The sequence below is a fragment of the Chiloscyllium plagiosum genome, chromosome 27, assembly GCF_004010195.1.
Source record: "Chiloscyllium plagiosum isolate BGI_BamShark_2017 chromosome 27, ASM401019v2, whole genome shotgun sequence".
In the NCBI taxonomy this organism is placed as follows: Eukaryota; Metazoa; Chordata; class Chondrichthyes; order Orectolobiformes; family Hemiscylliidae; genus Chiloscyllium; species Chiloscyllium plagiosum.
The window spans coordinates 30,693,897-30,706,285 of record NC_057736.1 but is presented as its reverse complement, the minus strand read 5'-3'; the positions used below and the strand labels follow the sequence as shown (position 1 = coordinate 30,706,285).

At 39.3% G+C, this 12,389-nt stretch overlaps 1 protein-coding gene across 6 annotated transcripts in view; it reads left to right on the top strand.

Annotated features, from left to right (window-relative positions):
* dlgap3 (discs, large (Drosophila) homolog-associated protein 3) overlaps positions 1-12,389 on the top strand; it is a 694,237-nt gene that overhangs the window by 437,544 nt on the left and 244,304 nt on the right. For 5 of the 6 annotated variants that reach the window (XM_043717842.1, XM_043717841.1, XM_043717843.1 and 2 more), the window contains one exon: positions 4,436-4,543. The exons of the other annotated variant lie outside the window; for it this stretch is intronic. The gene's annotated coding sequence lies outside the window, so the exon portion shown is untranslated. The remainder of the gene's footprint in view (positions 1-4,435; positions 4,544-12,389) is intronic. 6 annotated transcript variants of the gene reach the window in all.

Here is a 12,389-nt window from a genome sequence, read left to right as displayed (position 1 = left end):
CGGGACTATCTTATGCTGAAAGACTGGAGCGACTGGGCTTGTGTACCCTTGAGTTTAGAAGACTGAGAGGGGATCTGATTGAGACATATAAGATTATTAAAGGATTGGACACTCTGGAGGCAGGAAACATGTTTCCGCTGATGGGTGAGTGCCGAACCAGAGGACACAGCTTAAAAATACGGGGTAGACCATTTAGGACAGAGATGAGGAGAAACTTCTTCACCCAGAGAGTGGTGGTTGTATGGAATGCTCTGCCCCAGCGGGCAGTGGAGGCCCAATCTCTGAATTCATTTAAGAAAGTGTTGGATAGAGCTCTCAAGGATAGTGGAATCAAGGGTTATGGAGATAAGGCAGGAACAGGATACTGATTAAGGATGATCAGCCATGATAATATTGAATGGTGGTGTAGGCTCAAAGGGCAGAATGGCCTACTCCCGCACCTATTGTCTATTGTCTATATGCCTTGCCTCAAACAGCCATTTCTGTAATGTATCCACAATTTGAAATTTGGGGCTTGTAACATTGGAAATGATAGATGCATACCATTTCCTGAGAACATTAATGCACACCACCAGCAAACCTCTGTACTCTGCTATGTTTCACATAAATAATCCAAAACCCTTCTCAAGTAACAGCAATAAATCTTAAATATTCAAGAAGAAAAGATATGGCAGTCATTTACCTTGCAGATCAGATCTTAAATAGATGCTGCAATCTGGACTGACATTCCCTTCTGAAATGAGACTATAGAATTCACGTCACTAAGCTTTCTGTCCTAGGATTCATATCCATTGAGAGCTGCTTTGAAACTGTAACTACTCATTACTGATGTGAGTTGTGACCCTTAACAGCCTTCAGAGAAAGAGGGCATGATTATTCCCCTATCTGTACTTGTTCCTTTTTTAAAAAAAGTCTTAAGGAGAATAACAATTTCCATGCATATATCTCTTGCTCCCTCTGACCTTGAGATATGGATTTCCACCTACCTGAGTAACCAAAGGGTGGTATAATGATGAGTGCCTTTTCCCAACATTGGGAGTTAGGTATAACATCCCACTTGTCATTAAGTGAAACATGTTTAAATAATTTCATAAATATAGTCATTATACTGAAGTGCATACTATTCTGAATCTTTATGTTGCCATATATAGGTATAGAATTATTGTGTGTTATCCATGCCTGGCTCATTTTTATGTTTGTGTCCAAATAGTTCAGTAGCTTCATAATTCACTAACCTAATCATCTCAGTGAATCCAAAGCAGTTCCTCTAAAAGCTATATTGAACATTAATTTGCGATCATGTTTAATATAATCCATTATTTACATCAGAATTCCACGGATGGGATCTTAAGTGTCTGTGCCTAGGTACCTTTGTTCCTAAGACAGCACTGAAATATGGCGACTATAAACTTTTCACTGTATTCATTTGAGTGCATGTGGCAATAAAGCTAATTCAATTCAATTCAGGTAAATATAAAGTAATAAGGTCATTTTGTCACGTACTCATTTTTTGAATCTCTGTATGGAATTTCCTTTTAAAATACTGTACTGTACAATTATATTGCCATCATCATGATCTATTGGTTGTACTTTATAGTGCCCTTCATTCAGTGAAGGAATGCCACCATTTGTAAGGAGACAGGGAAAATGCGGGAAGGCCAGAAATGACCGAGGGGGAGAGAGAACAAGGCTGCAGTTGGAGGCAGGGGTTCACAGGTTAGTTTGAGGGGCTGGAGGAAGCATTCTTTATTCTATTGATCCACATGAAGGACTAAAAAATAACTTAAGCACTGGAGTCAGCATCATCCCCTGTCTCCCTTTTGCTGTTGAGTTGCCAGATCCTCAAGGAATCCAGGCACTCAAAGTGAATTTTAAATTTGACAGTAGGAGCCTGACTTAAAGGTGTTAAAAACTTGGAAATCCAGGTCACCAATGCTGTAAGAAAGTCAGCAGATTGAGCATTGCATAGTGAGAACACATTCCCCATACATAAGTCTTCAATCTTCCTGACCATCTTCAGCGAATTGGTGATGACATCCTTTGTGTTATTGGATGTGTTTGCATTGGGACAAATGGGAGAAATTTTTAATAACGTTATTGCTGCAGAATTTCTTAGGGAAGAGGATCATATGTGACAAATTACTTGTCCCAAACTTGCATGAATTACATTTCACATGCCATCTTTTGCTATCTTTGGCTGGACTTTGATTTTATCTTAATCCTTGATGATACTCAGTTCAACGTTCAAGTAAATGTGTCCCATTTATTTCTTCTAACACATTACATATTAAAGCCGGCAGCTTGAGTTGCCACTGTGTTTAGGCTTTGTTTTAGATGAGTGATACCAAACCTACTAATCCTTCTAAGTGGTTCGCGCAGGGATTAAGTGTGTGTGTGTGTTGGCTGCTTGCAGAGATTCGTTGACAGCCTGTTGAGATTCTAATAGCTCTGCTACTCCTTGCACTAAAGCCGAATCAGCTGTGCCTGGGACTGTCATGGCTGACTGGAATCTGTCTGTTTCAAGTAATCTCTTGCCATGCTGGAGCACCTTGTAATGTGGGTCGGAGCCACCTGTTCCAAAACTTGTCTGTTTGCTTGTCCTAATGCTTGCAGTAGGGGTTTCAGTGCATGGTTGATGAATTTCGATTTCCTTGTTTTCCAATTCCAAACTCAAACGCAATTTTGCCAGTACTATTTCAACATCCCTTAATTGCAGTTCATGGCTGACTTGAGACAAATTCCTTCACGTTGGCCAACTCCCATGTGGCAAATGTAGTTTATAGTTTCGCGCATTGACTGACAGCAGCAAAATTGTGTGTAAACCAGCAGGCTCTGCTACTTCAACAATGTCTGGTAATTACCAATTAATTCCTGCCAACAGCAATTTCTAGGCTAATGGCCTGTAAATGATGGACTTATGCTGTCATTAGATTGCTTAATATGTTCTGATCAAATTCCCACTTCCATTGTTTTTTAGTTGGGGGTGTTGCTATATGTATAGTTTGAATATGTTAAAATCACCATTTCAATAGCAAAACAAGGCAATTGCTACAAATGTTTCAAGTAGTCATGCACAAATGTCATTCTTCAGAATTTTATGATTTCTTCTTTGCATAAAATGCCCATGAGCAGTAGTTAAGATGTGGAACAAAAACCAAAATTGCTGGAAAAATTCAACAGGTCTGGTAGCATCTGTGGAGAGAAAACAAACTTAACACTTCGGGTCCAGTGACCCTTCTTCAGAAGTGACGTGCTTCCCTGTCCAGTATCACAAAGCTGGTGATTGGAGATCAACAAATCCTAATGTTTCAACAGGTGTGGCTCATATTGGCTTACTTCTCCTGGGCAATTCCATTTCTTGCTCCTCTGATGGAATTCACATACTGGTCAAGTAGCATTTAGTGGTTAAATGAAATATATTGAGAAAAACAGGTCAGTGAGATTGTTTCACAGTGCCTGACAAATATCAAATCATTAACCAGTCAGTTCCAGCCCAAACTTTCTGTGGAAGCTTCAATCTGCAGCACTCTTAACAGTAACAGAGAGGCTATGGATGAGATGCTGTTTGTGTAAATGCCTGAATGCCATCAATCGATCCATAGGGTTTGAAGAGTCACAACTCATGCTATATTTCATAATGAACTTGTTGGCTTATTTGCATGTTAATAATGCTGTTAATTTTCATATTGCACATTCAAGAACACAAAGGGTCTCATCACCAACTCGCTGAAGATGCATAGGAAGATTGACGACTTAACCATGGGGAAAAGATCCTTTATTTGAAGAAAATCGGGATGCACACTTTCTGTAGTTGCTGGTATTACTTAATTACAATTTTGCTAACTTACAACCAGGCCATTTCAAAAATCATGTTTAAAGAAAAAGCAATTTGAATCCAAGCAGTCTGTAAGCCTGGCCCTGCTCTCTCAACAGGATGTGTTCCAATGACAAATAAACTCAATGTTGTGTCTCTGACCTTAGAAGTCAAGGAGGAAGGTGACATCGAGTGAGTTAGACATTTCATTTAAAAGAAGCAATATACAATGAAACAAAAAAGGCCTTAATGAAAACAGCAATCGCTATGGAAGCAAATAATACGTTTTAAAAGGTATGAGCAGCGAATGAATGCTTACCATTAGCTGAGTTTTCTCCTTGATCGAAGAGAACAAACAGGTTATGTTTAAAAAAAAAATTCAGGCGCAATCACAACATTAATAAATATCTGGTACTTGTCCATCAAACCAGGAGAGAGTAAACAATCTGTTCTACAAATCACTGGCCTTATTCGCAAGCCAATTGACCTTTTCCTTTCAGCTTTACAGCCTTGGTCGAGTTATCAATGCAGCCACATGCATTTAAGTTGAAGCAATATGACTTTTTTTAAAAAAAAGATACTAGATAAACTATCCTAAATGTCTTCAATTTCTGCCTGCAGCAAGGTCACTGTAACCTTCATCTCGAAGCAAGAGATGAAGATTGAAATTGATGGACAAAATTTCAGTAGGCTCCCTGGAGAAGGAGGAGGCAGAAGGAAAGAAAGGAGGTAATGAAGAGTCTATATTCAGCCTGCTGCCTTAATGCTGGACTGATTAGTGTTGATTAATATTGCTGGAGATTTCTATACTCGACTGATGTCAAGACAGAGAGGAAGGGGAAAATGTTCAGAAGGTGACACAGACAGTAGGAAAGTTTGGATGGGAAGCCTTTTCTCATTCCTGAAGTTTGCGACAAAACAAATCTGGCAACGATGCTGGTCTAAATCTGGAGACTCCCTAACTTCACAGTTAATCCAATTAAAACATTGTCTTTGACAAGTTGCTTGGGTTCATACAATGTTGATGCATAATAAAAGTTCCCTCTGATTCTAATGTGAAGCTAATAGAAAGGACAATTAAGAGTGAGGGGAGCAAACTTAATGGTGGCACTATGCAGACTTACCGGTCTAGCTACCCAGCATTTATGTGTTTCTGCATTAGTATAATTGAAGGATTCTTTGGGACAGTGGAAGTAGATGTGCAGAGCACTGCCTGACCCTGAGTAATTGATGCTCAGAAACATCCCACAATTCTCATGCCTGCCCTACACAAATTTGTTTTTCTATGCAATTATTACCATTACCTTTTTGTCCACTGTGACTCTAATGTTCGATTATTCAGGAATCATAGTATATTGTGGATGCATTGCATTTTGCGCATTAACAGTTGGCCTTTTTCAACATTTTCAAAAGTGACTACAAAGTTCTTCAGGAACATATTCCCCATGAACAGCAGGACTTTACTGTACATCTGTTCGATGTTGCATCAACTAATTGCTCCCTATGCATTCTTATAGCTCAATTAATGTGCTTTGTGTGTATGAACTTCACAGCTGGTCTATAATGGAGTTCCCGGGCAGAGATACATGTTTTATTTCTGGCATACTTGTGTGCTTGAGAGATGAACGAAGGGTACCTGTTTATTCTCATTTATTTGAACTCTGAGTAGCTCAGTTGTTAGAGAACCGGAGTGGGAAACAGATTTGGCGTTCTATTGCAGAAACATTGGCCCTGCATTTCATCCTTCAGAAATAACTGTGTGTGTATATTTTGGTGAGGCAATGTAAGCTTATAAGCTACAAAGTAAAAGACAAAATTAAGAGAGATGTAAAATGGACTGCCAATTCATTGTTGCCTGTTAAAGAACTAGCTTTTAGAATATGAGACTAGAGCAGGAGGTTGCAAGTTTTGTGTGCTCATTGCTGATCCTACATAGTGTCTTTGGGCATTCTGAGTTCTTGGTAATAGAAATAGAAATTACTATTACCTTATGCTACCATCTTGTGGTGACAAGTTTCTTTTTATATCATTTTATTTTAAAATTGCATGTAATTTGATAGCTTCCCCTTCCAATGGTTACTACAGATTAAAAGATGGTGTTTAACATTCATAATAGCTAATGCGAACAGGGTTGATTATCTTGAGTGGGAACCTAGTCACGTCCATCTCATGACGCCTGACCATTTAGCTTCAGGTTCAAATACAAATGTCTTTCTTAGTCCTACATATCAAGTTTGGGAAAACCAATATTTCATGACCCAGCTGAGGACAGGTGATATCAAGATTACTCATAAATAGGCAGATTGAAATTTAATTTAGTGCTTTCATGCCCTCAGGATATCCTGAAACACCTCACACAAATTATTGACTTTTGAAGTGCAATCATCCTTGTCACATAGATAAACATGACAAACCAATTTGTGCAAATATTAAATGAGATAAATGATCAATGAGACTGTTGAATGTATGGGTCAGGGCACCTAACTTACTTGCCATTTTTCTTTGAATTACTCCCATGAGATCTTTCATGTTCAACTGAGCAGACCTCAGTGTAACATCCCATTAGAGAGATGACACTTCCAATTGCATGGAGGCCTTTGATCCTGCACAAAAGGGGTGGCACAGTGGCTCAGTGGTTAGCAATGCTGTCTCACAGCAGCAGGGACTTGGGTTCAATTCCAGCCTCGGGCAACTGTCTGTGTGGAGTTTGCACATTCTCCCCATGTCTGCGTGGGTTTCCTCTGGGTGCTCTGGTTTCCTCCCACAATCCAAAGATGTGCAGGTCAGGTGAATTGGCCATGCTAAATCGCCCATCGTCTTAAGTGCATTAGTTAGGGGTAAATGCCAGGGAATGGATCTAGGTGAGTTATTCTTCTGAGGGTCAGTGTGGACTTGTTGGGTCTCTTGCCCCACTGTAAGGAATCTAATCTAAAAAAGCACTAAAATTTTAAGCAAAGCATGAAAGCATAACATTCTGATTCATATAATGTGTTTCTACTAAGCTACATTTGTGAGGTAGACTTGGTACCCTGCTCATTTAACCCAAGTGTGGGTCTCATCATGAATAATGTTACATGTACATAATTAAAAATGATGATTGTTTTCCATTTTGTCTGGGTCAAACTGAGAGCTGGAAAAGGAGTTGAATTCAGCACATAGAGATTGCATTGGTTTCATGCCACCTTATCCTAAGTTCCACAGGAAATGAGAAAGTACAAACATGCATTACTGGATTTAGATAAGGATGGCGCAGACTAGACTGGATTTCAGCGGAGAGCTGAAACTGACAACCGGAAGCGGCAGGGACAGGCCACTATAAATGCCGGAGGAAACACCACAGAAGTGCTTCACAGGAGGCTCCCAAGCACTGAGGATGTCAACTAGACAGGAGACGAAACATTTGCAACAAAAACTTCCAGCTCGGCGAACAGAACCACAGCAACGAGCACCCGAGCTACAAATCTTCTCACAAACTTTAGACTGGATTTTCTTTAGAATCTTTGTCAATCTGGGGACACTAGGAGAAAGTGAGGTCTGCAGATGCTGGAGATCAGAGCTGAAAATGTGTTGCTGGAAAAGCGCAGCAGGTCAGGCAGCATCCATGCAATTGAAGAAGGGCTTATGCCAAAAACGTCGATTCTCCTACTTCCTGAAGAAGAGCTTATGCCCGAAACGTCGAATCTCCTGCTCCTTGGATGCTGCCTGACCAGCTGCGCTTTTCCAGCTATACATTTTTCAGCTTCAGTCTGGGGACACACATGACATGTAAAACAGAATAAAATGTGTTGCTAAAATTGTTCAAAGCTGATGCTAAGAACTGGCCCAATATGCTTGGCCCCCTTCAAGACCCTGCAATACCCATCTGTCACATGTAAATGTAGTCAAGGGGCTTCACTAATCCCTCATTTCTCTCAACTTTAACACCAAATAGTCATTTGGTGTTAAATAGCTTCTTTCATGGCCATAGGAGCATGAAGAATGTATACTTATTGTATATTCTTCAATGAAGAGACCATTTTCTGTTTTGTTAAGCCAGTTTGTTATATCCCTGAATCAATATTGAACTCTTTCGTGATTTAGCAAATTATTCGGGAGATTTAGTATAAATTCTATTTTGCCTCTTTAAATATGGTTTGGAATGGACCTCTAGGATTCTCAGATGGAGTCCTCCATTATTATAGTATGAAGAGAAAGTTAAGGACATGGAAGAGGCTACAGGAAAGGCTTTTATTGTACATTATCAGACAAGGTGCCTCCTCTTCATGCATCTATACCCACCCATTATGATCTACAGATAATGAAAATCTTGCTTTAACTTTTCTGATCAGTGACCTAAGACACTAAGCTTTATTTCGCAAGTTATTAATATAATATATCAACCAGTGTTATCCTACTGCTAGGTTCCATCAGGAGCAAAACACTCCTGCAGTAGTCAGTGACCCCACTGCCTTAAATTTCTTTATGATGGTCCTTTCTAGGCAACATCAGACAACTATCACACCACAAATCCGGCAACAGCTTACTACTGCGTTATATTGATCATTTATGCTCGATCTAGAAGCCTTCACAATTTGCATCTTTCCCTTTAGAGTTATCCGGATCAACAGATCCCCAGAGATAACTCTATCGAGAAGAAATTGTGAACTGGTACTTTGTCTTCAATGGGACCAATCATGCAGGCTGAACTGCTTTGCCAATAAGTTCAATTACAAAATTAGTCATAGGTTATAGGTAAGTGAAAACAAGTACTTGTAATTCACTGATTGAAGTCTATTGAACAGAAATTGTGGAATAACAGTGGAAAATATTACATTCCATGAGCTGTGATATAATTGTGAAATCATGAGGGTTTAATTAAGACTGCATAGCTTTGATTTTCATTTTTAAAAACTTCTTATTTACATTCATTTTGAAAGTAAAAGCAATTACATTAATAAACAACAAGATTTCATTTAATCACTCAAGCCAACCAAGCGGAATTTCTGGAATGTTCCAGGCCTTTGATTATCCACTAGTGAGTCATCACTGATAAAAGAACAAAAATAGAAATCTGAATGGACTCCGTCTATATTCAATTAATAAAATAAACATATAGAACATAGAACATTACAGCGCAGTACAGGCCCTTCGGCCCTCGATGTTGCGCTGACCTGACATACCAATCTGAAGCCCATCTAATCCACACTATTCCATGTACGTCCATATGCTTGTCCAATGACGACTTAAATGTACTTAAAGTTGGTGAATCTACTACCGTTGCAGGCAAAGCATTCCATACCCTTACTACTCTCTGAGTAAAGAAACTACCTCTGACATCTGTCCTATATCTATCACCCCTCAATTTAAAGCTATGCCTCCTCGTGCTTGCTGTCACCATACTTGGAAAAAGGCTCTCCCTGTTCCTCTATCTAACCCACTGTCCACCCTCTAACAGTCAACCATAAAGTATGCATTTAATGAAAACTGGTCTGTGTGGAGTTTGCACATTCCCCCCATGTCTGCATGGGTTTCCTTCAGGTGCTCTGGCTTCCTTTCACAGACCAAAAATGTGCAAGTTAGGTGGATTGGCCATGCTAATGTCCATGGATGTCCATAGGAAAGGTGGGGTTGTGATGTTAGGATAGGGTTCTCTCTGGAGAGTTGATGTGAATATGGCTTGCTTCCACACTGTAGGGATTCAATGATGATTCCATGAAAGAGCTGCTTATACTGTAAATCAGAAACAAAAACAGAAATTGTTAGAAAAGCTCAGTAGGTCCAGCAGCATCTGTGGAGAGAAGTCAGAGTCAATGTTTCAGGATGTATTCTGAAGAAGGGCCACTGGATCTGAAACATTAACTCTGATTTCTCTCCACAAATGCTGCCAGACCTGCTGAGCGTTTCCGGTAATTTCTGTTTTTGTTTGTATTTAATGAGGTGGACTAGAAGAAGGAGAAAAGTAGAGCAAAGCTGCCGAGAAAGTGTCTTTAGAATATTTTAGATGACTACAGTTTCAGTGCAGGAGAAAATCAATCACCAGAGATGACAAAGCTCTCAGGCAGATAGTGGTTGTGTTGCAAGGTATGTGATTTAAATAAATTATGATATTTCATTTTGAGTTTGGATTTTTGAATTTGGAGTAGTGGCATATGGGTTCACAGTGTATCTGAATGAATTTTGTGATTACTATGTAATATTTCTGCAGCCAGTATGATTTTTAGTTCAGGCAGAATATTAAAGAAAGACTTCCTGGAGAGAAATTGATTAATTTACATTAGGAAAATTTGACGAGTAAACAAATTAAACACATGCGTATCAAGCTCCAGTTTGGAAGGTCAGAGTTTGAAGTTGTTTTTTGTTTTGATTAGGGAAACGCCAATAGCTTGGGGAGGAAAAAAATCAATTGGGCAGTTCTGCAGCATTCTTCACTGAAGCCAGATCCATAAAGTAGTTGCTCCAACAAAGAGAGAAGGTAGTTTAGAATTGTTTAAAAAAAAAGGGTCACCTTTGTGTCAGATGTATAGTAAAAGTTCCAGACCAGTTTGGCTGAAATCCTGAAGGGGCTATTTGAAGCTGAGAAAGTTTATGCTCAGTTATACGACCTATCAAGGATGAAGCTATCAGATTCTCAAGATCAGGAATTGAAGTCACAGCAAATTAAAAACCTGTGTGGACAACAGAAGGGAATTTATCTGATATTTGAACACCACAATGGGATGCTGTTGTTATTAATGGGATTATATTTTTACTGGGCATTTCAAAATCTTTAACCATATGTTATGTGTAAATAGTTTAGATTATTCTATTTTATATTCATTTTTCTTACATAGTAACCTTTTGTTTTATTCTTAAAACTGAATCCTGCAGCAATGCATGTTTGTGTTTCAGTGAGAGATCATCTCATTAAATTCAAAGGAGCAAAATATGATTTATCCAGCCAGATTTCAGTCTGGGATCTGGCCTGTGCTATAATAAAATCAGCTGGTGTCATAATTCAAATGAGATATTGCATTTGTTATGACATTAGATGACAAAGAAATAGGACAGGGGCAGTTCGTGTCTGAAGATGAGCAACCTCTCTGTTGCTTGGCTTGGTGTGCAAGTGGAGGAATAACACAAAACAGAAAAATATTGACATGAACCTCCTTATGCCTCTGCTAAGTGGATTCATTCAAGTGGAGAACATCTAAAGCATGATGATTTAGATAAAGCTTTGCTTAATAAGTGGAAAGTAAAAGTTTAGCCAAAAACAAATCAACAGAAATTTGTTTCCCTTTCCTGGAGATGAAGCTGAGGGCAACTGGAAATGACACAGCATGTTGTTTATTATATTCCAAGCTAATAGTTCCCACAAATTGCAGCAACTTACTTTCAACCTCTGCCAGGCTGGTTCTCTAGATTGCAGATCACAACTGGAAAGTTCTGTATATGTAAATCCCTAACAAGAGAAAGATCAGCATTTCAGGAATTCCATATGAAATGGGCAGTTGCAAGAAGGAGACTGAAAATAAGATAATCTTCTTATTTCGTAGTGAAGTTTCCACAAATAAAAAGGAAAAGTGGAAGGAAATTCTTAAACATATTTTTCAATGTTGCCTTGTTTATTTGACAATGGGATAAGGTGGTTATCAATTGAACGCTACTGAATTCCTTTAGATTATATTTAATTTTTAGTTCAGCATGATCAGGTTTTGGGTGACCATGCTGATTGTTTAAAAAAAACAAAGGTGCAAAATAAAGTTCTTCAAACATATGATTTGTCACCTGAGAGCGAAACTGCATTTTGTGAATAACACCTTGTGTTCATGCTGCAAAGTTAATGAGGCAAAGTACTTTCAGTAGTTTACAATGGAACACAAGGAACAGTTAGAGCTAATGGTATCAAGAGCCTACAAAGAAATTGTCATTCAGGAGCATATTGTGATTCAGAGCCTTTACCAAGAAGATTGGCAAGCAAATTACTAAGATACTTAAAAGCAAGATAACATAGAGTTGAATTTTTAACTAGATTCTAAATTCTGTTTTGCACAAGGTGAGAATAATGGATCCAACTTGACAGGAGAGTATTTCTGGATTGAGGTGATGTTTTCTCAACAGAATTCACAGGCACTTTATGCTCCATGTCCATCGAACACTTTGAAATTACTTGGCAACTATTTGGCAGATTCTGTATTAGTGGTGCTGGAAGAGCACAGCAGTTCAGGCAGCATCCAAGGAGCAGCGAAATCAACGTTTCGGGCAAAAGCCCTTCATCAGGAATAAAGGCAGAGAGCCTGAAGCGTGGAGAGATGAGCTAGAGGAGGGTGGGGGTGGGGAGAAAGTAGCATAGAGTACAATAGGTGAGTGGGGGAGGGAATGACCCGTAATTACACCGGCACCACTCCTCACCTCTTCCTCCGCGATATTGATGACTGCATTGGCGCCACTTCGTGCTCCCGCGAGGAGGTTGAGCAATTCATCAACTTCACCAACACATTCCACCCTGACCTTAAATTTACCTGGACCATCTCTGACACCTCCCTCCCCTTCCGGGACCTCTCCATCTCCATTAATGACGACCGACTTGACAGCTACCTTTTTTACAAACCCACCAACT